Source organism: Vollenhovia emeryi, unplaced genomic scaffold (assembly GCF_000949405.1).
Source record: "Vollenhovia emeryi isolate VEMERY1.0 unplaced genomic scaffold, V.emery_V1.0 DF939194.1, whole genome shotgun sequence".
In the NCBI taxonomy this organism is placed as follows: domain Eukaryota; kingdom Metazoa; phylum Arthropoda; class Insecta; order Hymenoptera; family Formicidae; genus Vollenhovia; species Vollenhovia emeryi.
The window spans coordinates 103,868-130,975 of record NW_011967172.1 but is presented as its reverse complement, the minus strand read 5'-3'; the positions used below and the strand labels follow the sequence as shown (position 1 = coordinate 130,975).

Genomic DNA, 27,108 nt, shown 5'->3' with positions numbered 1-27,108 from the left:
ATATAAAGAAATTACTTGCAAATCGATGAAATTATATGTAATCAGATGAAATCGTACGAAATCAAATGAAATCATGTGATCGGCTGGACAGCATTTTAGCGATTTATCCCCTTGGATTAAAGTTAAGCGACGTACGGTGAAGCCGGGCCTCAATTGTCGACGCTCGCGAAAGAGATCGGTCGTTATTCGTCTCGGGATACAAAGACGCGGCGTGGCCAGCCACAAATAACAATCCGCAAATTTGCATAAATATCTCGCGATGGAACGAAGCGCATTTTACTTCTCGAATAAACGTGAGTTAACGTCCGACGGTGTACCTCGTGGAAGCAAAACACGGAAAACGTGCGGCGTCAAATTATTCCATTGAACTGAATATTTCTTACAATTAGACGATTCGAGGGGCGCGTGGCCTTGGCGGTTGGTTTTTGTGACGTGGTTTGTTTTTGCGACGCGGCACGGCGAGCGCGCTATTGTCCGCGACCCCGGGCTAGGTCACCGCGCTATCATTCACGTGCCAACGCTCGAGCCGGCCGGCAGGCGAGGCGCGTCGCTCCCGCGTAGTGATACCGTTCTACCCCGCGTAGTGCGATTATTCCGCGCGTTGGATTAAAGCGTCGTCTAGAATACACGGAGTAAGGAGCAAGAGAGCCGTAACTTTTAGCTTTTGCGGTAAGGGAGCTTTCGCTGGCCGATGGCGATCCGATTCGCCGAGAGTAAGCGTAAGAAATAAAGTTGATTTCTTTCCTTACGCCAACTCCTTACTCCAGGGTTGCTCCGTGCATTGTAGACGACGCATAAGACACCGTTGCGATTGACAATCCTTGCCTTGCTACAATTTGGATGTCGTTTCCGTTGTGATTACAGACCGGCACCGTTTGCGTTATCGCTTCAACAGTGCTGCGAGAAAAGACTTGGACGTTTTGCGTTTTCAAACAATCGAAAGAGTGGTGTGTCCGGTGTATAAGTGAATCGTGTGCGGTTCGCGTTCTTTAAACTCACCGTAATTTCGACGTCGGGAGTGCCGTACAGAGTTTCGCGCGATCATTGCACTGCGGTAATTAGTGTGCTCGCGATCGTAATTAGTCGTGTTTCGCGAGTGATAGTGAGTGCAATCGAGGAATCTGAGAGGAGGACGAGGCCGGGGAGGCATCGGGCGACAGCGGAGCAACCACGGAGTGAGTATAATAATTCACTTTAAATATTACGTGCTCTTCGAGCATTATCGCGTCTTGCATATGCGTTTGCGGAATTAATAACTTATTTCCGAAATTTCCGAAATGTTCGTACGACACGTCGTCTCGTACTGCACAACACAATGCGTATGAGAGACTTTTGATACGCACTTTAAAACAGATACTAAAAGTACTTGCTAAATATATTCAAACTTGATAAATGTATTTAAACACAATTGATAAATTTAGTACGCGTGACAGTCGTTTTTTTAAATATTAATTATCGTGGCTGAGGCATTATTTTTCGCAATAGACTGTAAATTAAAATTATTCAGACACTAACTTCCTATCCTGGCTCTTGTTCCTTTATTATTTTGTGTTTGTGTTCTCACATCAGAGCCTTAGGAATTTTATTTAATTAATTATTGTGTTAATCTGCTATAATTTGGTTACGTTTGTATGTTACAGATCAGTTATGTACGAACGCAATTCATAACTCCGCTGTTGCGCATCGTACCGGTGAGTGCTAATTTTAATTTAAATTAAGATCTGAAAAAGAGAATTGCGTGTACATATATCTAGATTGTACAGCTCGAGAACAACATAAAAATTTATCGTCACACTTATGTCGTAAAATGGATAGGCTAGAACAGATTGGAATATGCAAATCTTTAATTCTGGATGTAAATGCAACTATTCGCCAATTTATTATGAATAGAATGCACTCTTGCGTGAACAAAGTATATAAAGTAGAGTTCGTGTCATTTTGTATTATTTAGCGTCACACATTTTTATCATTTGATTGTTAATCGAATACTAATTACGAGATACGTTAGTTACTTATAACTCAATAAACTCGCAAGTACAGAACAGCGATAGTAACTTCTTTCTGCGCATGAAATAATTTCTATCGCTGTTCTGTACTGAGCAAAAAGTAAAAGAGATTTTTTTCAATATCTACATATCGTAAAATAAAAAAAAATCACATATTTTATCGTTGCGTAGCGTATTTCAATTATATTTATTAAAAAGAGAGATGCGTTCATGAATATTTATTGCATTTATTCTTGTAATTGCATTTTATTCTAATCTTCTATAGCGTATTCATCTATATATATCGGCAACTTGATTTATGGGCTCGAAACGAAGTAAAATATCGTAGATTCAACAAATATTTCACTGCGGAAAAAAAATTGCTAACTAGATTATGTTACAAAGTTGATTAACGGGTTGTATGAGAATTGCATCTGAAATACACATACGTTTAAAATACCTGAAACATCGAAAACTCCTAATGTAAAATTAAATTTATTTTGATAATTTATCGGCACGAAAATGAATCGGGACATTTGTTTCCATTGAATATGGTTAATAAATTACGCGTTCTAAATTTAACGACGGATTTCTCAATATAATTTATACGGATTAATCCATCAACATTTAATGCTCAAAGATAATTCTATCAGGACGTTGTATTGTGTATTCCTCAACAATCGCACGATATTTTACTTATGCAGATATTGAAGAGCGCTGATATTACCAACGGTTTTCGGTCGTCTGATATAAATATCTGACATTTAGCACATTGCTGTATTTATTTTACAATTTACAAATTTCCATATTTCCAAGTTCTACATGTCTATTATATGGCGTGCTGTATATTTCTAAAATAGCATTTCTATTAATCGAAGACAGTCGGTAATATTGAATTATCTCCGGACTTGATAGTTATGGAAATTCGTCGTGGATTGACGGACTTTAATAACATCTCGTCGACGTTACATTGCACGCGAAAAAGTCCCCGTACGAGCGAAAACGTGAAAAATTAATACTTTCTCGTCGTGTCACATATTAATAGCCGGTAAGGTGATGTTGAATTCGACAGTGAATATGGTCGGTCACTATACTGACATAAAGACCGATGGGCTTGCTTGACGTGACAGATATTAACTTTCCGAGTAGAATTCTGGAAACTTAATTTAGTCGTTTGAGAGATTAAGCTGTCTATTCTTTTTTTTTGCAAATAATTATGTCACTCGGAGATTTATATCTTAAAAATATTTTTATTAAAACAATCCTTCAGTTAGAAACGGCGAATATAGAAATGACTGAATCGTGATGAAAAATGTGAAAAATATGTCGGTCTTGTCGCCTTTAATTTACAATGAGAATAATGAAACACAGTTGGAAAATTTGTGTTAATTTAACATAATATAGACATGGTAAATGAACACACTAATACTCTGTTAATATTTTAACACAAAATAAATTGAAATAAATTTTGTGTAAAGTTAACATATTTTTAATGACAAAATTAATTTTAAACAACGTAACTTTTACATTTTACACATGTAATAAGTCAAATGACGGTTCGATTAACATTTTAATCTGTAAATTGTAACAGATTAATTTTGTTACTAATAATATAGAAAATATGTATTGTGTCAGATTAAAAAATGAGTACACATTGTGTCGTTTTAACATTTCTTTTTAGTTATTTTAATAATTTTACATTTGAGGTCAATTAACACAAGAGCAATATGTTAAATTAACACGCGAATGTGTTGAACATTTAACACAAAAATTTTTATCGGCATTTTTTTAACAAGAAAACACAAATTTTCCAACTGTGATGAAATCTTTATGTTATGCATAAATTTTTGAGGCACGGATTAACGGATATAAATACGTCGAGATTGCGAAGTGAAGAATTCAATGTAATTCTAAATTTAATAATGGATTACGTGAATGGTTACAGTTTACATTTGGTTATAACATTTGGCTTTTTATAATGCATATACAATTTAAGAGAGAATTATGCAATATATATTTATACGATTTACTGCATTAATTTAATAATTACAATTTTAACAATATATGAACGGTTAAAGCAGGTTAGTGTATAATTAGACTTAATATTAATTAGCATTAATTTAACAAAAATGCTTAAAAATAGCGTTGCACCACGCGATTCAGCATCGTATATTCTATACACATTCAGAAAGATAAATCTGCAAGGTCCGGTTACTCGTGCTATCACGAAGAATCTGTTGTCTTAAATAAATTGTTTTCAATTTAGAAAACGATTTAATCTCACAACCCCTTATCTAGGGTTAAAAAAATATTGATTACTCTTACACTTTCTTGTGGGGAAACGAATTACTTTCCGTGCGAAAATTATCACGCAACTTTTCGTAGGAGTTAAAGTAGAAAATTATTCAATTTATATCCATAAAGTAAACGTCATACGGGAAACACAAAGTTTCCTCTGCCACTGTTAGCGTTAAATTATCTGGAAAAGGGTTAAGAGTAGCCTCCGAAGAGCAGCGAAAGGGAAACTTTCCGATCTCGTTGATCGTGTTCGCAAGGCGGGGAGGAGGAGTGCCCGACAGGGTGAGGGAATTCTGGCAGGTATTATCTATCTGTCCGCATGATATCGCGGAAAGACGGGGGTGGAAGTGGGGGTGACTCCGAGAGAGCGTCGGGACGCCTCGGTCCTCGCGCTCAGTCACCGCCCAAGCCGCGCCGCGACCGATTCGTCGTGCCGTAGCGAGCCGGAACGAACGGGGAAAGAGAGAGTGTACCGTCCGCATGTATCCCTTCGCGTCGGATGCACCGTAAACTCCTGCCGGTCCCTTTGGCGCGTCATCCCCGTTTCCCGACTGCCGGTGGTCGCCCGTCCCGTTGGCGAGATCGCGTTCGATCGGTCGCACGACCGCGGGATCGAGAACCAGTTGTCGGCTCCAGTCTTTGGAAGCTGCGCGAGCGGGGGGCGAAGTAGTGGTGGTGCCGCTGTGTCGTGGTGGTGCACCCGCCGGCGCGGATCCTGAAGGCAACGCGTTCCTCTGGAGGCGCTCAGGAGACAGTCAAGATCCATCGCCGCCCGGAGATGTCGGAAAGTCAAGGTCAGTACGGCCGCCGCGGTCGCGGTGCAGCATCAGCGTGCACGCGGGACGTGGGATCGAGCGGCCCGGGGGCGTGTGCGGGGCGAACGGGGCTTAAAACTTGGGAATTACCATTTAGAGTCAACGATTCCGAGAGAAATGGTTACTCGCCGAGGAAGCGGGTCCTCTGATCTTTTGTAGCGCGAGGCAAACGGAAGGAAGGGGGAAAAATAGACGGGGATGCAGGAGCGAGATTTCAGATGCCGAATCGTTTGACTTCCGTTGAATGGGCTTTGAGGCGAAACGCGAATCGTTTTATAGGATTTTCCTTTTTTTTTTCTCCCCCCGGGGCTCTCCCGCTCTTCGCGGAGAAAATATAGCGGCGGATAAGAGATGCTCCTTTTTGACGGCGCGAAGAGTTAGCAGAGTAAATTCGAGTGAGTGAAAGTGGGTCACTGTGAGAGAGTTCTTAATTTAATATCCCGGTTTACTTCCCAATCCCCTATTCGCTCGCCATTGCGATATCCATAATATTAAATACGGTGCGCGAGACGCTCTCGCGGTATTAATTGTTTAATTTAGCCGAGATCTACTTTAGATATCAGTTTGACGATGCGTTTATCAAGACCGCTGTCATTAACGGTTTAAATACTGTAGAAACTAGCGGCGATCAATATAACATCGTGTTTTATTAGCCCCTGCGGATTCATCATGTAATCTCCAGGTATTATGCCTCGTGAAATTACGTTAACCCATTTGCATCCGCAATTGCGATTGTTTAAATCTGAAAACCACTCGGCCTTCAGGGCTTTGTCATTTACTAACAATCTTACGTGTAAGTTAAATTACCGCCTTACCCTGCGATAAAATTGCATTAACATCGCGAGCGTAAAGTCGTGTAAAATTGTATTAACGTGGCAAGTGTGAAGTTTAAATGCCCGAGGTGAATTTTAAGTCTATTGCCTGAAGCACATTTTAAATTATGTAAGTATAGTGAAAAACGTACATGTTGACGGAATTAAATAATAATCTCTCGGCAGTACATTTACGGCAATACGATCTGCGTCGCGCGGATGTATCGGCACGTTTGCGGGTGCACGCAAATGATGTAATCTCGATCGCTGATCATTTCGAAATTAATTGACTGATAAGCTTGATTAACGCACAGTAAAATCCTCCCCGGCGCCGGAGGAGAATTACGGCGACCCGAGATCATTCGCGGGCGATCGTTGCTTTACACTTTTACCGAGACGCGCTCCTTATTACGCGTTTCGAAATTAATTGACTGGTAAGCTTGATTAACGCACAGTAAAATCCCCCCCCCCCCCGGCGCCGGAGGAGAATTACGACGACCCGAGATGATTCGCGGGCGATCGTTGCTTTACACTTTTACCGAGACGCGTTCCTTCTTACGCATTCGTAATTCATGTACGTACTCCGCGGGGTCGTGGACAATTCTAAAAATAATGCCGCGGCTCCGCGCGGACTTTTATCCCGCCTGAACATTTTATCGGGCAACACGTGGAACAGTGTAGAGACAAAAAAAATAAGGATTACCGCGACGTTTACGACCTCGTCGCAAGCAACTTTGATTAGCATCGCCGGGTCGCGCGTTCATAACTGCAGTTCTTCCGAAGTTCCTGTCACGAGGGCAATTTTGCGGGGCTTAACTTAGTTAGAGCTCATCTTCAGCCAACTTTCGAAATCGTGCCCTGATACATTCGCGCGTTTCGCCTCCCTCTCAGCCCTCCTCCCCCCCCCCCTAATCTCCCGTGATTTCGCGCGGTTCGCCGTTCCCTTGATCCCGCGATGTATCGACAGGAAAAATCCGAAGGGAAGTACCTCGTGCGGGATTTGATCGAACCGCCCGGCAAGAGGGACAATACCGCGGCGAAGTGTCGGAGAAAGTTAATTTAACTTTCGGTGGTTTGCTACGGTGCTCTTATTGTCACGGAAACTGTCAGGAGGAGTTTGAGTTCCGAATTCCTAGCGCGGGATTGCATAACGATGTTAGTCCTACTTGAAGATAGCATTCGATAAACTGGGGATCGATTCTAATTAAATTAAATGTACGCTACTGTCGCGGATATAAAAGTGAGGGGAAATGTACAACGGCCTTTTTGAGCGCAAAGAAAGAACGAACGAAAGGGAAATTTGTTTAGCGTGTAACAAGTTAATATGAAAAAAAAGTTAATTACGTAATTACAAAAGAGACGCGTTGAACATTTGCGCGCTTCCTTTCGTGTCGTCCTGTGTTGAGTTCACGTTCGTACTCGGCGAGAATCGAATGTGCGCTAATTGAAAAAGTTGTAAAAGTGTTCGGATACACACGCAGAGAGATCAGTAAGACGCGCGTAGCGGATCGTGACAACACTTAAATTTCGGACAATTGTAAATTACCGTTGAAAGTATTCCGTGTACGCGTAATGTAAAGCGAGCAATGATGCCGCGGGCATTAATTACGCCGCGCTAATTTTGCATCGTACTGCTCGCCATTCTCTGCTCGTGCGATTCGCAAGTGCGCGGTGGTATTCCCCGCCGGTGAAAATATGGCCTACACGCACGGGGGAATCGTGAGTCATAAATTCAAGTCGGTGTCATTTAATTACCTCGCCTTCCGTTACACACCTATCGCTCTCGGGAGATGATATAACGCAGCGCGGAGGATTCGCGAATTCGGGATCGTAGCGAATAATTATTTTCTTAATTATTTTTCTAAATTGCCTCGGATTTTTCCCCCCTCGTTTCTCCCTTCGCCTGCGGATCCATCGATCAATTTCAAAGTCTCTGACTCGAATACAAAGTTAATGTTTTTTTTTTAAGTTCAAGCCTCAGAGACGCACGCGAGCGAAAAATTTTACTCTCAAGTGCAGATTGAATAGAATTTTTTGAGGATAAATTAGTTTTTAAGGGAAGGTATTTGAACTTTTAAACTAAATATTAAAAATGTGCGGAAGAAAGTACGTGGAGTTCGGTTAAACTTCGATTAGAGAAAAATCGACATAGAGAACGACGAAATAAAACGTGCGGTTGAAAGAAAGTGTACTCGTGGTATACTCTGTATAAAGTGTCCAAGATTTATCGTGACACCGCTTTCCAACTACGGATTCCCTGATCAACTTGGAGTTGACTTTCTTTTTTTCTTTATGTAAAAGTGACGGAAGACCATTGTTTTAACTTGGTCATTGCAACTTTTTGCTTCACGGCGTTAATTATCTCGACAATTAAACTTTAATCTGTTGGAAACTCGTTAAGATAAAATTCAATAGAAATTAAGCAGAGAACAATGTTCTATTGCCTATCTATTATCATGAGAATTTTAATCCTCTAATCCTTTTTTTATCGGCACGTCTTTGTAGATTAATGTAACTATTACTCTGAAACATTCAAGTAATAAAGCTAAAGTAACTAAAGCAATTGTAATCTCGGGGTGAGCTCGGTGAAGCAGGGAAGAAGTTACAAACTTCTTGCAGGACTCTGCCTGCTACTGAACGAAGACGTACTTTCTTTGAAATATAACAATTATCGATAGCTACGCTATGAAATGTATTCCAGAGCCATGTTGCTGGAAAGCAACCATTTGTTTCCATCAATACGTGAAAGAGACATGTATTTCCCTTCGTGCCGCTAACGATCTGTTTCACACGTACACATTTCGCTTCTTGTAACTCTACATTACGCTCTCGCACTCTAAATTTCGCAAATAGTCCTGCAAGAGATACGCGAGATGCATTCCGATCACGGTCACGGGAAGTAAAGCCAAGGGCTACTAAAAATACGTGTAATGGAACCGCGTACCCGTGATTTATCCTTCTCGAGATAATCGACGGCGAATCGAAGGCGTACATCGATTTGTTTGTTTGCACGTCAATCCGCGTGGATACGTTTGATCGATTTCGACATGTTTGCCCGAGCCCAGAGGGATCTATGGCGTCCGGACGTTTCCGGTAAAAGTGTTCGTTTATGGATTTTTCATCCTTTGAGCTCCGCACGTGTACTCGACGGCGCGCGCCGCGTGACCGGGTGGGATGCTGAAATTTCACAAGATATCGACATTTGTATATTCATTTTTTTCCCCCCCATATTGCATTGCCTTGCACTGTGAATATTACAAGTGTCGATGCTACCTGACGCGCCTTTTAAAAGCGCTGGCACGTTGCAATTTCGCAGTAACGAGAATTATTGAAACGCGAAACGTTTGTAAACTCGAAAACAAAGAATTAAACGCGGACGTTTGTATAAATTTTATTTCATATTTTCCCACTCATCGCTCCATGTTATTTTTGCGCTCGCCGGCGTGCAGTTTAGTCGCGTTCATCCTTCGACCTGCGTTTTACGGCACTGTATTTGCCAGGATTCCGCGTCCTGTAAACTTACATGTCGCGGGATAACGTAACCGTGTACGTACACATTCCGCTTGCATCTTCGCGCGCGCATTTTTGCACGTCGCGTGTCGCCGGGTGTTTCGCGACGCGACCAAAGCGGCTGATACGATTTAACGCCTCTACTCTCTTGCAAGTGATACGTTATGAGCGCAACTTTCATTTATGCCGCCCGAGAGTCGCGCCTGGCCGTGTCTTCACGCATCAGTCAGGCGACTTTATCGCCCCTTCCCGGCGACGTTTCTCCACGTTGCAGTCGAGCTCCGATGACGTTCGTAAACTTTGTTGTAAAACGCGCTCGTGCCGGGCGATTTGCCGTAAAGTCGTAAAGAAGAAAAACGCGCTCCATCCCAAGTTAACCCGAATGACTGGCATAAGCGCATCCGCTTTTCTGATTTTCGGAGGAGGCTTGAACTTTCTTCATAAAATATGGAATGGGGCTACTTGAGTCTTCCGTAAGCCACTTAGGCTTAGAAAATTCCTCTCAATCAAAGTATTCTACAAATTACATGTGTACGTCACATTTACGCGGGAAGACCGGCTAAGGCAAAAATAACTAAATATAAAATGTTGCCGTATAAATAGTAGGGGCATCTACATTGTTTTGTTGCAACATTCACCCTTGGCCTAAAATGTAAAATTATTAAAATACCCGAAAAGAAATGTTAAAACAACACAATGTGTAGTTATTTTTAAATATTACACGCTATTTTTAAGCTTTTTTGTTAAATTAATGCCAATTAATATTAAGTCTAATTATACACTAACCTGCTTTAACCGTTCATATATTGTTAAAGTTGTAATTATTAAATTAATGCAGTAAATCGTATAAATATATATTGCATAATTCTCTCTTAAATTATATATGCATTATATAGAGCCAAATGTTATAACCAAATGTAAACTGTAATCATTCACGTAATCCATTATTAAATTTAGAATTACATTGAATTCTTCACTTCGCAATCTCGACGTATCTATTATATATCCGTTAATCCGTACCTTAAAAATGTATGCATAACATAAAGATTTCATCACAGTTGGAAAATTTGTGTTTTCTTGTTAAAAAAAATGCCGATAAAAATTTTTGTGTTAAATGTTCAACACATTCGCGTGTTAATTTAACATATTGCTCTTGTGTTAATTGACCTCAAATGTAAAATTACTAAAATAACTGAAAAGAAATGTTAAAACGACACAATGTGTACTCATTTTTTAATCTGACACAATACATATCTTCTATATTATTAGTAACAAAATTTATCTGTTACAATTTACAGATTAAAATGCTAATTTTATTCTATATGACATAAGTGATTGAAGAGAGTGATTTCGAGCAGTCATTTGACTTATTACATGTGTAAAATGTAAAAGTTGCATTGTTTAAAATTCATTTTGTCATTAAAAATATGTTAATCTTACACGAAATGTATTTCGAATTATTTTGAGGTCTGCATTTATTTCGTGTTACAATATTAACAGAGTATTAGTGTGATTATTTAACGTATCCATATTATGTTAAATTAACACAAAAATTTGTGTGGACCGTTTGGGACATGTGATTCTGTTAAATTTAACACAAAGTTTTCAACCGTGTATGAATTTTCTCTTTCACTTTCCCCCTCTCTCTCTTTCTCTCTCAACTCAAATACTTTCGTAAGACTATTTGAAATATTTTTCTATCAAAGTGACATTATCTTTCAACACGAAAGTTTTACCGAAGTAAAGATTTAATTAAAAAGAGTTTATGAATGGAAAACTTTGGATGCTTCATTTTATACATATTTAATTGGTAAACCGAAGGACATCTGCCGTGAGGAATAATAATCGATTTTGCCACTTTGACGTGTGGGGCTGTGAGACGCTTTCGCGCGTATCATAAATTAATTTCTCCGAAAACCAAAGAACGTTCGGAAGAGATATTTTTATAATTTCGTTAAAAAACTAACCGTTGTGTGGGGGACAAACTGCGGAAAGGGGTGTTTTTTTGTGGACAGAATTAATGTACACCGACAAAAATTTACTGGATTTTGTTCTTATACGTTCGCGAGAATATAAATACACGCCGTACCGAGAATTGTACCAGAAAAGAGGGATATATTAATTAAAGCCGGTAGACCAAGCTTCTTGCGGGCTGAGGAGCGCGGTATAAATAAATAACGAAGAAATCGCTATAATTACACCGCCAGGAAAGTTTTCTTTCTCGAGAAGTCCGAGGACACATCGACCCCTCTGACGCGAAGGCAGATATTAAAATTCTCGTTAAAGTTCACCGCACTCGTGCCCGGGGGGACGAGGCTCTTCTCAAGAATTTTCGCTCTAGTCCACTTTTTAAGTGTCGCGTGACTTCCTCCATCTTTCAGTCCGAAACTCGTCACTTGAAAACCTCTCGTCATCCTATATTCGTAATTCTTCATCGAATCTGGGGAATCGGGGTTATCTAGGCATTCAATTATTCGGGTCATCCGGACCCGTCGCAAGCGGCCTTTGTGTCATTGAACGAGCCGAGAACGTCCTCGCTATTTCAACGACGATAAATAGCCCTTTCGCGATTTTAACGACGCACTCGTAGCCGAGCTCACTGTGCCGTAAAACTAATTACGTAAACGCGCCACGTCGCGTCGTCGCCGGCGATATTCGTTTGTAATAACGTTTGTGCTAGAGCTACTTTTTAGCAAGAACAACAGGTATATTCGAGACTTTCCGCGAGCAACCCAGTTGCAAAAATGTTTGTAATTTAGAACACTCGGTTCTTTTGACACGCCGAGCTCGCGCTTTTACGTCTGTCCAAATTTAATCAATTTAAATTCGCGTGTATTATCGAAGAGAAGCGATATCAAAAGTTGAAGTCGATCGCGGTATAAACAGTGCATGGATTACGGAAAGGTCGTTAAATTGCTTTGGCGAAAAATTACATTCTTTTGAGAGCGTTGTTAAAATTGACACTGCGAGCTTTTGAAAATCGTTCATTTTATACTCGCTAAATTCAAATTAGTTCGCATCACACATTTTATAATTTCCTTCACGTTCAATGTAGATCTTACGCAATAGAAGGCAAAGCTTTATGCTTTCAATATATTCCCGTTACAATACTGAGAATCTTTTCTTCGCCGGCGATTAGTTGAAATCTAAACGTAATGGGAAAAATTATGCGACGCACCTGGCAATACTTTATTAAAGGAATTATATAACGTTTCGACCGAGAATTCCGGTCCTTTTCGACTAATTGTAAGAAGCGCTCACCGGTCGGAATCTGAAGACTATAAAATTATCGCGTGTCAAAAAAACAGAGTTACAGAGTGTAAAAGGTACAAAGAAACTTACATGTTTATGAAGAAATATAAAGAAAAATGAAAATTCTATTTTACGTATAACATTGATCGCACTAAGCTCGGAATAGACGACCTTTTTCACTTTTATACCCCGTGGCTCTGTTTTTTTGTGTCACGATAATTTCATAGTCTTCAGATTCCGACTGATTGACTTGTCTGACTTCATAGTGTAATCAAGACGCGTTTCACTCGAAAAGGACCAGGGTTCTCGGTCGGAACGTGGCGTAATTCCTTTAATAAAGTATTGTCAGATACGTCGAATAATTTCTCCCATTACGTTTACATTCCCGCAATTTATTTTTATCTTCTTAATTTAAATGTACTCTAAGAAACTTGTGATATGTGATAGATTTTAGAACAAAGTTCTATTGTCTGTAAGTTCACATATCATGTAACGTGAGAAACGTGAGGAACCACAATACTTAAACGTATCGGAATACGCGAAAGCGCGTAAAATTATTGATAGAATTCCGTCACGAATTACAGATCGTATTTTTGAGCGGTATCCTGCGCGCGCCCTGCACGTTCTTTATCCCTCGCGATCACATACCGCCCACGGATGGCCCTTGAATTTAAGCCGTGCGTAATATGCGCGCTGTATCGCGCGTAACGACGTACGCTCGGAGAGATCCACGGGATTAGGAGCCGGCGCAAGCTCGTAATTGGCAGAAGCAATCCGCGCTCGATGAATAAAGTGCAATCGAGACAAGGCCGGGCTCGCGTCTACGTTATTCCATCCCATCGTGTTTCTATGCGAGACTGCTCCCGCCGCCGATTTACTTCTGCATCAGACGTGTGTATCGCCGCACGCGGCTATCTTGGCCATTTGCATGCTCGCAATTTGCATCGCGGTCCAATGCGAATGCAGATTAGAACGCGGCCGCGCAAATATACGCCAAGTATGTCGCTTAGAGATCTCGTGCACGCGCGTGCGTGCGTGCAGAAATTTCGATAAGCGACCCGGGGTTTATCATAATCGATCACGCTCCGATGCGTGCCGCCCGATCCGCCCGGCGGATTTTACTTCGACCGCGCGAATTAGCCGCGCTTATCCGTGCGCAGTCATCGAGCCGATCGCGCGGACTCGATCTCTCGACTTTCCACGAGACGGCGAACGTTTGCGCATCGTGCGGGAACTCGAGGAGCGTCGCGACGTGTAGCCAGGCATCGGCGCCCCGGACGGGCGTCGCCATCCTCATTGATCCCCTCCGCCCATTCGGGGCGATTCTGTCATCAAGGTCCGCGTTCCTCCTTGCTCGAGCATCGCTCGTTCCGGAGACAATCTTGACGCGACATCCTCATCGGATATTAACAACACCCGAGAGGAAAAGAGGCGATTTTCCCCGTTTCTTCCATTCGCCAGAAAGCGCCACGTCGTCGATTTAATCCTCGGCGTCGTAATCCTGCTTGCGCGCACTTGTAATTATCATCGTTTGACGTTACGCTGTATTTTTCTCTCGCCTTTGCTTCTTCATTCTGGCGCTGAAATGAAATAAGCGGTAGGGAATATTTGGGATACGTCGTTTTTCTTTTGTGTACGAATTTATTTGTATCAGTTAGAAAAACGATAATGATATTAAGACACGTCTGCTTGCTCTCTTCAATTCTTCTCTCACAATTTTAAGGGAAGATCGCGCCGATCGTAGCGATATAATCTTGTGTATTAATAAAGCAAAATAAAATGATCCTTGTATACTATAACAATTACCACATCGTTGCAAACGAGATACTGAATTCCATTTTGTGGCGCACATCTTCCAGTAGTCGAGCATAACTTGTCGTGTGAAAGCGATATGATTCTTCTTAAAAGTATGGTTTCATTTTTGCACAAGATACTTTTCTAGTTACAGCAACTTAACGAAAACGTGGAAAAGGATAAGATTTTTACAGATTTTGTTTCATAATTTTAAACATGATATTAAAAGATTTGTTATATAAATTACATAAGAGAAAAGAAGAAGGAAGAAAAGGAGTAAGAAGATGAATAATCATACTTACATAATTCACAATATTTGCAGTAGCGAGGCTGGGAAAATGTTCGATTTTCCTTTCTTAATCTTGAAATTTCTTAAATTTGATTGACGCGAAATTATGAAAATAATTTTTCCTTCTGAGAAATTGGAATCTGAATCTTTCAATTACACGCATATATTTTTTTCCGTAGAATGATTGACACGTAAAACGGTTGATCTGAAAATTCTGCAATGCTATATTCGTACATCGCTGAAATACGTATGCCGCTACTAGCTTAGGGTCTTATCTGTAGCATTACATTAGGCAACAAATTAATTCAGCGCGTAGACAAATATCAGAAACAGAGACATTGTCGGCTCCCAAGTGTATAAGTAAGCCAAACGAGCTGGATAAAACGATAAAAGGAATGAAATGCCTAACGAATTGTCTTTAGTCTCTGTTTGGATTGGCGGAATAAGTGAGACTGAAGGCGTTAGACATCTCATTCCTTTTATCGTTTAACATATTCGACTCGTGTGACTTACTCACACGCTTGGGAACCGATAATGCCTTGGGCCTATTTTGGACGAACACGTTCCCCCTTAACGAAGAACACGTCATCTGGCTTGTTCGACATAGAAAAACCGGTGTTACATACCACCGCGGTTTTCCTCCTTTATTTTACTTTTATTTGACGCTTTAATTCTGACTATCGCCTTGGTCTCTTAATTGTCCTTCGCGTTTTTAACCATTGACTTTTAAGTCTTATTACCCGATTTGCTATTTATTAATTTACTCATTCTTGAACTCATGTTCACGTATAATAGCGTTTAAAAACTATTTTACAGTCGAAACGTACATCCCTCGTGTAATATTGGAAATATCTTCTTTTTCAATTGATTTTAACACCCTTTTTAGCTCGTAATCTCTAGCCTTTATTCCTGATATTTGTACAAGCGAGTTTGAAGTTTACTCTATTATTATTTTAATTTAACGCATTTTCTCGCAATCTCTTTCCATTTTCCTCAGATATACGTCAATGGAAACGAATGATCGTAGAATCGTGGTTGTAGAAAAAGAGATCAGTGTTTCAGATTTAATATGAAATTAATATTTTTATAATGACCGCGCAAAATAAAATACAGTGAACAGATTTGGGGCGGGAGTTAAAAGAGTTGGGATTCGGTTTGTTCGTAAGATTGCTCGCAACAAATTATAATTAATTGTTGCGTCTCTGTCTGCGAATTGATTCACGAACGGTACGCGACGGTGGCAATTTCGAACGATCATAAGTTCCTTCCACGGACGTGTGCAAAATTGGAATTTCATGCGTAATTTAACGTACACATCGCGTATATATTAAATTACGCGTATACATCTGTTACACACGCTTGCACGCGTAAACAATAATTGGTCCGAACCCGTGATATCGATCTCCATAATGAGAACTGGGATTTGTAGCAACACAAGCGTTAGTGGGCCCAGCCGGCCGCAATGACTGAATCTCTAAACCCGCCATAATTGGGCGTCCAACGTGCCTTCCCTTGCTCCATCGTGAAATATCTAATCCAGTCTCATTGAAACTCGCGCGTGTACTATCTCGCGTAGATTACGTTGTAATTGCCGTGTTAATTCATCATAGAACCTGGAAGTCAAGGAGGTGAATCGCGTAAAACGCAGCATTAAACAGCGTCCGTAATGAGGCGAAAATTCAGTCCGTTGTTCTGCATTTATCTGCCTTGTCATTTGCAATTCATAAAAATACATATATGTAAATTACGGTCCATGCGATATTATGCGCTTTTGCGATATCTCGTTATCAGTTCATTACGAATCGCCAAACTTAATTAATTATAGATATACGTACTTTTTGCAATGATGAAATAAAGTGCCCTGATAGGATTATTGATTGTTTATCGAGGTTCAATTGCTGAAAGTATAACGAGTCGCGCGTGACTTGTTGCTTCGAGATCTGTCCAACAGAACAACCGCGATTATTCATTCGATCGAAGTACTCGTAAGTGGAACGCACAAATTGCCAGCGGGATTCATTCTGGATTAGAACTTTTCTGCTTTCAAATACTGTTTGAAACATGCACCTACTCCAATCTCGTATAATTTTTCATATCTTTTATCCGTTGTGTATCGCACAGGGAAAAGGATAGCATTAATTAATTTCGAAAAGCTGAAAGATGCTTTCTGGATTTAACAAGTCAAAAACCCTTCGGGCGTTTTCGTCATTCGTTCATTTTGACAATTTCGGCTAACGATGTGCAAAGGATTGCAGTTTGATTTTATAAAAGAAGTTTTAGCGCGAGAGCCTCGAAAACTTCAGATACTCGCCGCTGTTGAATCCAGAGAAAATGGAAATCTCTCGTTTCGTCGATTCGCGTTTCTATTTTCGCCGGTATTTGTTCACCCGTGTGAATGCGTGTGCCTACGAATATCGACAACTCAGGAAGACATGAATATCGACGAGAGTGTTGGAAGAAATAGACGGCAAACACGGTCGCTATAATATTCGTTATAAAATGTAAAGCGCGCATTCTTTGACATGTGCAAACACAGAATCCGGCAATATAGGATACGGGATTATTCAACACGATTCGACCATTTCACATAACTGTATTTTTTAATTTAACAATCACAGAGTGATTAGTGATGCATCAGCCAAAAGGCAAACTGTCCCAGTAATAAAATTCGTAAGGCTCGCTAATGTGAAAACACAAACACGAAGTAATAAAGGAACAAAAGCCAAGACAGGAAGTTAGTGTCCAAATAAGTTTAATTTTAAGTCTGTTGCGAAAAATAGTATCTCAGCCTGGGTTTGAACCTGGACTTCCTCTACACTGTCCAAGTTTTGTATCTTACGTTTATAAATGTTCTATATAACTTTCCATAGTCCAACGAGCAACGCCGAGATGACAGTCGTTTTTGGTTGAGGCATCGTTAATTGTTCTGTTGTCAAATTAAAGGATACAGTCATTGGAAATCAGGTGAAAAATGTTTCGAGTAATCTTATATATGAAAATTAAGCCAGGAGATCGTATCTCGTTCTCAAAATGAACTGCGCTCGCGTATCTTTAGAGGCAAAAAGCGAGGAAAGTCAGCGCAGTGAATATATTTTAACATCACTCTTGTTTTTTTCGCGTGGCATAAGATTCTGCGACACTGATACGACGAATCCAGCGTGCATTCATTCGGCGATCAGATCGGAGCAACGTGCTTTTGATTTCCTCCGTCTCCGATATCTTCTTCACGATTGTTCTTGACTGAAGGAGATACGGTCGCGCCGGATATTAACTGAGTTCTCTCTCTTGATCTGTGAGTTTCGAATGGCAGAATTGACGTCTAAGTCGGAATTCAAGATGCAAACGGAGTGCGTGAGAATGCACTTGGATATAATATGCGTCGCGTAAGATAGATTACAGTCGATACAAGATTTAAAAAATTATTTTTGTCGAGGAAACAAAAGGGAACCGCTTATAGCAGGATACTCTATGTATACTGCAACACGGCGAAATAGAAAAAGTGCAAGTTGAGCGCAAATATGTCGCAGAGAGGAAAAAAAAAGAGAAATGCAAAAGTTGCTAAATCCGCGGAGTCATCGCTCGTTTAATTAAATCCTCAAAATCTAATCTGGACGCTTGTCTCCAGCTGTTCACTCTTTCCATCGAGTTTTCCCCTTTTCCTCCCTCCGCCATTCTGTCGCTAATCCTGTCCCGTTAATTACACGAAATTGGAACCGACAGGCGAACGAACGAGAAAATCGCGTACCGTATCGTCTGTCGCTTCGCGGGAAAAAAGTCCTTTTTCGCCTCCCCGTTTTGAGAGCGAAACATCAATTGTAGGCCCGCGTAGCTCGACTCCGCGCGGGGCGAACTTATAAAAATAGAATTTAATATCGACGTCGGTGTAAATGGTCTCCGGTCTCTCGCTGACACGTCGTTACCGGGGTTGTAATAATCCTTACGCGGGGCACTCGTGCACATAGAATCCGCCAGCCGCGTCGTCTTTATACAGTAATCGCTTATTTAATATCTGTCCAGGAACAATCCGATCCCTGGACTGACAACAAAAAGATGTCATTGTGCCTGTCCACTTTGGACTACGGCGGTTTTGTATAACCGCACATAGCGGTATACGCGATAAGATAACTTCCACAAAGACTCCCGCGAGCAAATCCTACCCTGGACAAGAAGGGCGGCGATGCAGAGACAAAAATCGCGTTTCACGATAACGTTATATTACAAATTTACAATCTAAATATATTTTTTTTATACATAAATATATAATAATAGCAAATTAATAAAATTGACATGGCTCAAGTGCGATACACGCAAATTTGAAGGAATGAAGGACCAAGAGCCGTGACAGGGTGTTGGTGTCTGAATATTTTATTCTAAATTTATTGCGAAAAAAGTATCACCTCAGCCGGGGTTTGAATCTGGACCTCCCTCTCGCTGGGCGGGCGTCTGACTCAATTCGACCACCGAGGCATATAATAATAGCGTAAAGAATTATTTAACGCCAGTACATGATTAACCAGTGTAGAAAATTGCTGGACGACGCTTGGCTGGCAAATTCTAATTAAAGAAACTCATTGCGAAAAATATTACCTCAGCCAGAGTATAATTGTATAATAATAGAGGCATATAATAATAGAATTCACTAATTTCAATACGTGTAAATTGTATACGCATAATTGAAACGGTACCTTAGGCTACAATTTGATTAATATTAAAAATGATACGTTCCACACGTACATTACTGTGGTAGTCACTCAATCATTAGCGACGGCCGAGAGCATTCCAGCGTTCTCGCCTAATTGCTATATTTATTTTTCATTGTCTCAAACACGTTTAACGCGGTAAGATGAAGTTACAAGATCAGCGCCGTTTAGAGGTTTAGAATGCGCGGCAATGCACAAAGTTCGCCCGGCAGCCAACGCGAACAATAACTTGTAGGGATCGCTCAGGAGCCGCGCATTATGTTTCGCCGGTGTTTTGACCTAAATATGATTTGCACGCATTAGAGAAGCAGGAAGTTCCGCGGGATGATTTATTTGTCATGATAATCCAACGAACTAGGCATTTCTCAGCTGCGTATGCCAGCTCGACTGAGCTCGACTCGCTGTAGCTGTACTCCGCTCTAATGAACGGCGGGTTTAGGCTAGGTGTATTTGCTTTGGAGTATAGACGAGCCTCGTATGCCAGCAAAAACGGCGGACCCTCAAGGTTGCTCTTCGATTCTCGCACTCTGAGAGATCCCGGCGCGCCCAGTGCGGTCCAATATAAATGTTTGATCGAACGCTAGGATTCTCCCTGCTGGACAAAGTAACTCGCCAGACAAATATTACCTCCCTTCGACAAAGCCTTCGAGAAACTCTGCGCTCTTTGCGCACACGAGAATCTAGGACTTAATCCTTCCGCTTTGGAAAAAAAAAACAGTTCATCAAATAATATTCAAGTCTTTAAATGCGCACTAGCTTGTTAGACGCGTCTCCTATAAGGCTAGATGGTTTTTAGAATACGACCAATGCAAAAGCCTTTTTTATTTATTAAATTTATTAAACAGTTTGATCTGGAGGGGAAAAAAAGAGAAAAGATGCAAACTGAATGTACCGTCACATGTAATTTTCCAAGATTTAATAACATTTATTGTATTGTACACGTTATACGTACTTTTTATTTCTAACGTTAATTGTTAACAATTTTTATCTCTCTTTATCTCTTAAATATCCTTTGACGTTTTCTTTTTATAAGATATAAAAGTAATGGTAGATTCAAATCCGTTGTACAAAAATATGTTAAAATACCATCCGCCGAGAGAACGGAAATCGTCTTATCATAACAATGTAATGTTATCTGTCAACATTATTAAACAAAACTATTCCGTGGGAACTCGCGCTTGATTAGTTCTCACATAAATTCGGCCTTGGTGCTGCTCGTGAATCCGGCAACAGCTGCAAGCAATCCACGAGTTTGTATACACCTCGTCCGGCTAGGAATTTCGGTCTCTCGAAGATGAGGCCATTGTCGTGGGAGATAGTCATAACAGTAAAGACGACTCCGTGAGGTCCAATCGAATCGGCGAGGTCCGGGGAAATTGGCATTTTGGAAACCACTTTCCGCAGACCGCCTGGTCAATCGAAAAATCCCAAGTTCGTAAATGATTGCGAATGAACCGCGAAGTTTCTTCAACGGGACTTTCCGGCGGATAGCGTAGGTACTTGTGGCTTGCGGGCATACAGAGCAATGACGGCCACAGCTCGCGGTCGTGCTTGCACTTTGCGTGTTCTATCATTCCGGTTGGACTTAAAGGGGAATAGTGGACGCAAAGACTCCCTTGGGACACGTATCCGCTACGTTCCTGGAACGTATTATTCAAACGATTTTATGCAAAAAGGGTCGCGGAATAAAGGCAAGCTTGGCGTGAAATTGTAACGCGATTAAAATCATATTACTTTCGAAGCAAACGTCGAAACTAAATATGATAATAAAAGTAATTTATTAATTCTCCTGGTATTTGAGACAATCATTTTCACGAGTTTTAAATCTTCAAGTTTTTAAACAAGATATATATATAAAACAAGAAAGTTAGTAGGGTTTACCAAGAGAAGTCGCTTACATAATCTTATTCAAAGGAAGTTGAACGATGAAAAATCGAGTTAAAAATCAAACGCCGGTTTTCGACTTTTCGTGTAAGGGAAATGTAAAAGCATGTAGAGTCCCGTGGGTTTTCAAAAGTCTGCACTACTTTACCGTAATGCGGAACATTTCGACGGGAGATAGTATCTATGTCGTAATTGGTTACTTCGTGACACATACGTCGGACTCATTCCCTTAATTACACAAGTGGTATGAGTACTAATTACGGCTACGACGTTCTGTGTTCTAGGTGAGGCGAGGACGTGAGGGTTGATCCGATGAATGGGGCCGAGCTCTGACAAAGGTATTGTCTAGAAATAATTTCGAGTGGGGACGGGTATGAAAAAAAGGGCGCGATTAATTCCTTGCCGTTTCAAAGGTAATGCTCGCTGTGCGAGAGATCTCGTGAGCTCTCCTCCTGCCTCTCGGATAATATTCTTCTCGGAATTCTCCTCTCGAAATTCTCGCCGATCAGCAAAACGCGCGTCTTTGTCTCCGTCAAGTTGTTTCCTTAATAGAAGGTGCAATTACCTCGGATACGTACATTAACAAGGGAATTTCTTTTGAACCGAGCTAGGTTCGCGAGCGTAGTCGCATATACGCAACAGCGTGTACCCGGAAATTATTATTTATTTCGTAATATGAAATTTTTACTCGGTCTAATTAATCTAACAAAGAAGGACAGAAAGAGAACCGGAAAATGAGAAAGATATTCCATTGGGTACTTATGTTAAAAATTTGCGTCTATTATTGTAATCTGCTACACAGTTGAAAACTTTGTGTTAACAGATATCACACGTCCCATACAGTCCACACAAATTTTTGTGTTAATTTAACATAATACGGATACGTTAAATAATCGCACTAATACTCGGTTAATATTTTAACACAAAATAAATGCAGATCTCAAAATAATTCGAAATAAATTTTGTGTAAAATTAACATATTTTTAAAGACAAAATTAATTTAAAGTGTAATTTTTACATTTTACAGATGTAATAAATCAAATGACGGTTCGAAATCACTGTCACTTATGTTATATACAATAAAATCAACATTTTATTCTGTAAATTTTAACAGATAAATTTTGTTACTAATAATATAGAACACATGTATTGTGTCAGATTAAAAAATAAGTACACATTGTGTTGTTTTAACATTTATTTGCAGTTATTTTAATTTTCCATTTGAGGTCAATTAACACAGGAGCAATATGTTAAATTAACACACGAATGTGTTAAACATGTAACACAAAAATTTTAACCGGCATTTTTTTAAACACTAGAACACACAAATTTTCCAACTGTGTACTTATCTGATTTATTGTTTCGCACTCATTGAATTCGTATCTCGTGCTGTGATGTTCGATGATTAAATGTTTGGAAAGCACGAGCCGTAAAGGGCCACGATGTTACACTTGGGTATCGCGTCTTGAGCGAAATCTCCGTGGGATTTTCCCAAAGATTCGCGAAGGATTTGCACAGGACCGCTCTCCGCGTGGAGCTATTGGCGCGCAGGTGTATCGATTTTTGCCAGAGAAAAGGCTGAAATTATTTTGCCGCCTGAATTACGGCTCGTTCGATTAACTAGAATTTCACCGCCGCCGGGGATTTGTTCGACTTCGTTGTTGAATGTCACCCGCAACGGTCGTCGATAAATCTTAATCTATGGAGTTTCTGTGCGCGTTTCCAGCAAAAAGCCGTTCGGACAACGTTAACCTAATCCTTTAAACTTCCGCAAATCCTTAGTAAATCACTGATAAAAAGTGCCCGGGGTCTCAAAGCCATTAAAAACTTTTAACATTTCTCCTTGCAATTTACATTTTCTTTGATGTGAAATATGAAAATTATTTTCTAGACATTTTATATAGAGAAAAGTCCCCTATTATGAGACAGGCTCCTAATAAGAGATAGCGGGGTTTCTACTACATTAATAAGCATCATCTGTCGATTCTACCGTGCACTCACAGAAAAAATTTTCGGACACAATGCTATTACACTTGAATGTATCATAAAATAGAATCGATGTAGCGCCAATCATATTTATTACAGGGAGAGAAATATCTTAATCATAAATGAAAAATTCTGAGATCTAGAATAAAACGATAGTATGTTTCGTCTTTTGTCGAATATCGTGGTGCCAACTTGGTGCGTTGTAAGATGGAGGGAAAATTTATTCTAAACGCAAGAATGTACAAACTTGCATTTATATAAGTTACTCTTGTCTCGCTACAGTAAGTCATTCTTTTTTAATTCGATAGATGAGAATGAGAATTATGTATTGATTTTATTTTGATATTGTCTTATTTTTATACTAAATGAGGTTGTGAAAAATATAAATGCGTCAAGAATATTTTTTGTCTCGGTGACAGAAATCCTTTCTGAGGGTTTGAATTTATTGTTGAAGTAAAATTTGTTGTGTAGTAAAAATTTCATCGTTAGATCGTGTAATTGTTGCGGAAAGGGACTTGTGATTGAATTTGGGATTTCATACTAGAAGCCTATCTCATAACAGGAGACTTTTCTCCACAATGTCAATGTATATCCGCAAATATTCTTCTTTACTTGAAATTTTTACATTTCCATATTTTTCTTCGTCATGCATGATATATAAAAATTCGTGCGTATACAAGAACGTTCCCTCCATATCCTCCAATTTGCAATTCATGTAAGTATATACAATACTCGGGGACGTTTCTTACGGTGAAATTAACGACTCTACGAAATACTTGCCACGCTATTGTCACGTATGTGTTCGAAACCAAGCGTCTTGATTCGCAATGCAGATTTCCCTCGGGTTTGCGCCGCAACGTATGCACGTTTCGCAAATTCGGTCGTTTGTCCCGCAACATTCATGGAATACACATATCCTCTAAGTGCTCCAGATGCGTAAGTTCCATGCTGCGAGGATATTTACCTTGGCTTGCACGCGAAATACCCATCCACGACGCTGTCGGAGCCTTCGGTCACGGTAGATTTCCCGCTTGCTCTCGCTTCCGCCACCGCGAGGGAACGGAAGTGGCTCATCCCGTCTACTCCGCCGGCAATTCTTATCTGTTTTCTTTCATTCGGTCGTAATGCAGCGTCTCCTCGAGAGAGCGAGGAAACCCGAGACGTGCTCGAGAACACGAGCTCGGCGCGTAAAATTAATGCGAAATTCGTTTCGCGGGAAATGGGATGGGAAAAACGAGGGGGGAAACGCTAAGGCATCGGGTATTAGCGATCAAAAGACGGTTTGTGTACAGAGACATTTTATATCTGTCGCGTGACTCTCGCTGTAGAAATTTTCAAGTATTTGCCTCCGCTTCTCCTCCGGCGCAGAATCGTGAGAGATAATCGAGGGAGGAAAGCGATTCCATCTGTTGCGATAAACGACAAAGGGAAGCGCCAAGGGTCTCCTCGAGACACGATGCGTTTTGTATCGGCGCGGAAAAGGGGCGGAGGGGAAATTGGATCGAGGCGAAATTATCCTCGCGATGGAGAGCGAAAAAAATTCGAGATTGACCACTCGCTTACGTCACTCGCTTTTAAGAGCTCTCCTTCTCTATTGTCTGCGCTTGTTTTCACTCTCGAGACCTCCCATCGACGCCGCTGGCGTGTCAACAGAATCTCACGTTCTCGCTCTAAGTCGCCGATGTACACTTCCTTTCTTCGACTGTCCACTTTGTGAACATCGAAACAAAAGTCGGGCCCTTTCCCCGGTCTCTCGTCGAGCATTAATTGAGATCGATTCGAGTGCCAGTTGAACGGGGGGGAGGGGGGGGGGAAACGACGGAGAGATGGGCGAGCCGGCGAGAACCGCCCGTGTCCGAAAGCGTGGACCGTTCATGCAATTTTAATAGAGTTCTAAAAGCCGCTTTCGTACGTCCGCAAAAGCACTTGATGCCGCGTTTTAAAAGATTCCCCCCCCCCCCAACCTTCGTGATATCCCGTATATCGCGTTGCGATTGAAGGCGGTTCCGCGTTCCCGACGTGGCCAGAATAGATACATCAGCGCGTCGTTTTATTTCATCACACTTTACAAAACTATAACGCAAGACGTCTGCCGTCCGAAGAGAAATTTATTCAGAGATACACAGGTTTTGCTATACCTATTTTCGCCCGCGAGAGAGAGAGAGAGAGAGAGAGAGAGAGAGAGAGGGGGGGGCGCTACGTATTTTCAATTCCCGGGAACTACGAAACTATGGATTCCGCGATATTGAAACGTAACTACGAAACTATCGATCATCCGATATTGTAACGAATTCAATTCTTGTTGTATATATTACCAGCGGCGCGGCTCTCTCGTCCATTTGCCGGGAATCGATTTTCCTTAATTATTATTTATTATATTATTATTATTTGCCACATTCATCAAGATAACGGCAGACCTGTCATGTTAACCCGCTGACAAATGCCATATCAATTTATCACCAGATTGCTCGATCGTGAAATGTTATAAATATTAATAAGCGGGGTGGAATATATTCTTACGCGGGGAGAATTTTCTCTTCAGAGTTCACCTTGAAAATTATGTAACCGTGGGACAACACGTGGCATTTCGAAGAACTCTTTTCTTTTTGAGAGTTTTTCTGAAATTTTACTAGTAAAACTCTTATAAAAGTCTTCGATTTTCAGGATCAATTTTAAGAGAAAATTCTCTCTGCAGTATTCCCGCGAGAATTGAATAAAATAGACATCGCTTTAAAAGATCTAATGAAGAAGTCACATTAAAAATGGATGGGGACGGAGAGAAGCGAGAAAACGTGCTGAAACAGAAAGCAGATATCTGCTTTATCTTGCACTCGGTGCGCGCTCCTGAAACATTTCGGTAGACGAAGTCGAGTGCTGCGGAGATTCTAGGCGAGCCGTCGTTTTATACGATTCACTCTTCCGGGAGCTCCCGCACCCGGTCCTACGGCATTTCGCGTGCGAACGTGAACCGAGTTGGAATCAAGTGCCGCATTCATTAGCATTCCTAAACAACCGTGCACTTTGCGCGTCTTAAACTTACGTTCGCTATCGCCGAGACAGATAACTTGGCGAGATCGCGCAGAATTGCACGATTAAGTCGAACACGACTTTCAATATCTAGACGTGATCTGGCGACTTGGAATTGATTTCAAAGCCAGCGAGAAAGAGTCAAGTCTCTCAGGGGAGGAACATCATACTGAAATAACAAAAGGCGACCCGAGTCGAAATTTTTGGTACTATTTTGACACTTTTAAGAATAATTTACACCCACTTAGCTGATCTGTACATCTATATAGGCCGGCAATAACCTACTTTGATGACATTCTATTTTTTTTACTCCTCCCTTGAATCTTTAATTCTAAAAATTTACCTTAGCTCCTACTTAAAAGGACCCACTTTAATGCTAAATTGGCGAAAGTAGAAGTTTCCGACACTGTCAGGTTTAAAGTAGGAGTAAATTTTGAACTGTTACTCGCAGTTCGACCTCTTTTACTGTCTTAGGTCCTACTATACAGGGTGTACTAAAACCACCGGAGGTCCTCTTAATGACAGATTCCTTAGAACATTTCCAGACGAAAATCCTAATACAAAAGTGTCGAGGCTATAATAGTTTTTAAATTAGAAGCGATTTTTTTCCACAAATGATAGGACTGAAATTTCGCGCGCTCAGGAACGGCGAAATGACAAGTGATATAAAAAGAACGATATTCATAGGAGCACTTATATCACTTGTCATTTCGCCGTTCCTGAGCGCGCGAAATTTCAGCCCTATCATTTGTGAAA

General features: G+C 40.8%; 1 protein-coding gene across 1 annotated transcript in view; it reads left to right on the top strand.

The window, feature by feature from the left end:
- Positions 1 to 5,015: 5,015 nt before the first annotated feature.
- The window catches only part of LOC105562120 (transient receptor potential-gamma protein), a 96,062-nt gene continuing 73,969 nt past the window's right edge, over positions 5,016 to 27,108 (top strand). The window contains exon 1 of the mRNA XM_012012674.1: positions 5,016 to 5,077. The gene's annotated coding sequence lies outside the window, so the exon portion shown is untranslated. The remainder of the gene's footprint in view (positions 5,078 to 27,108) is intronic.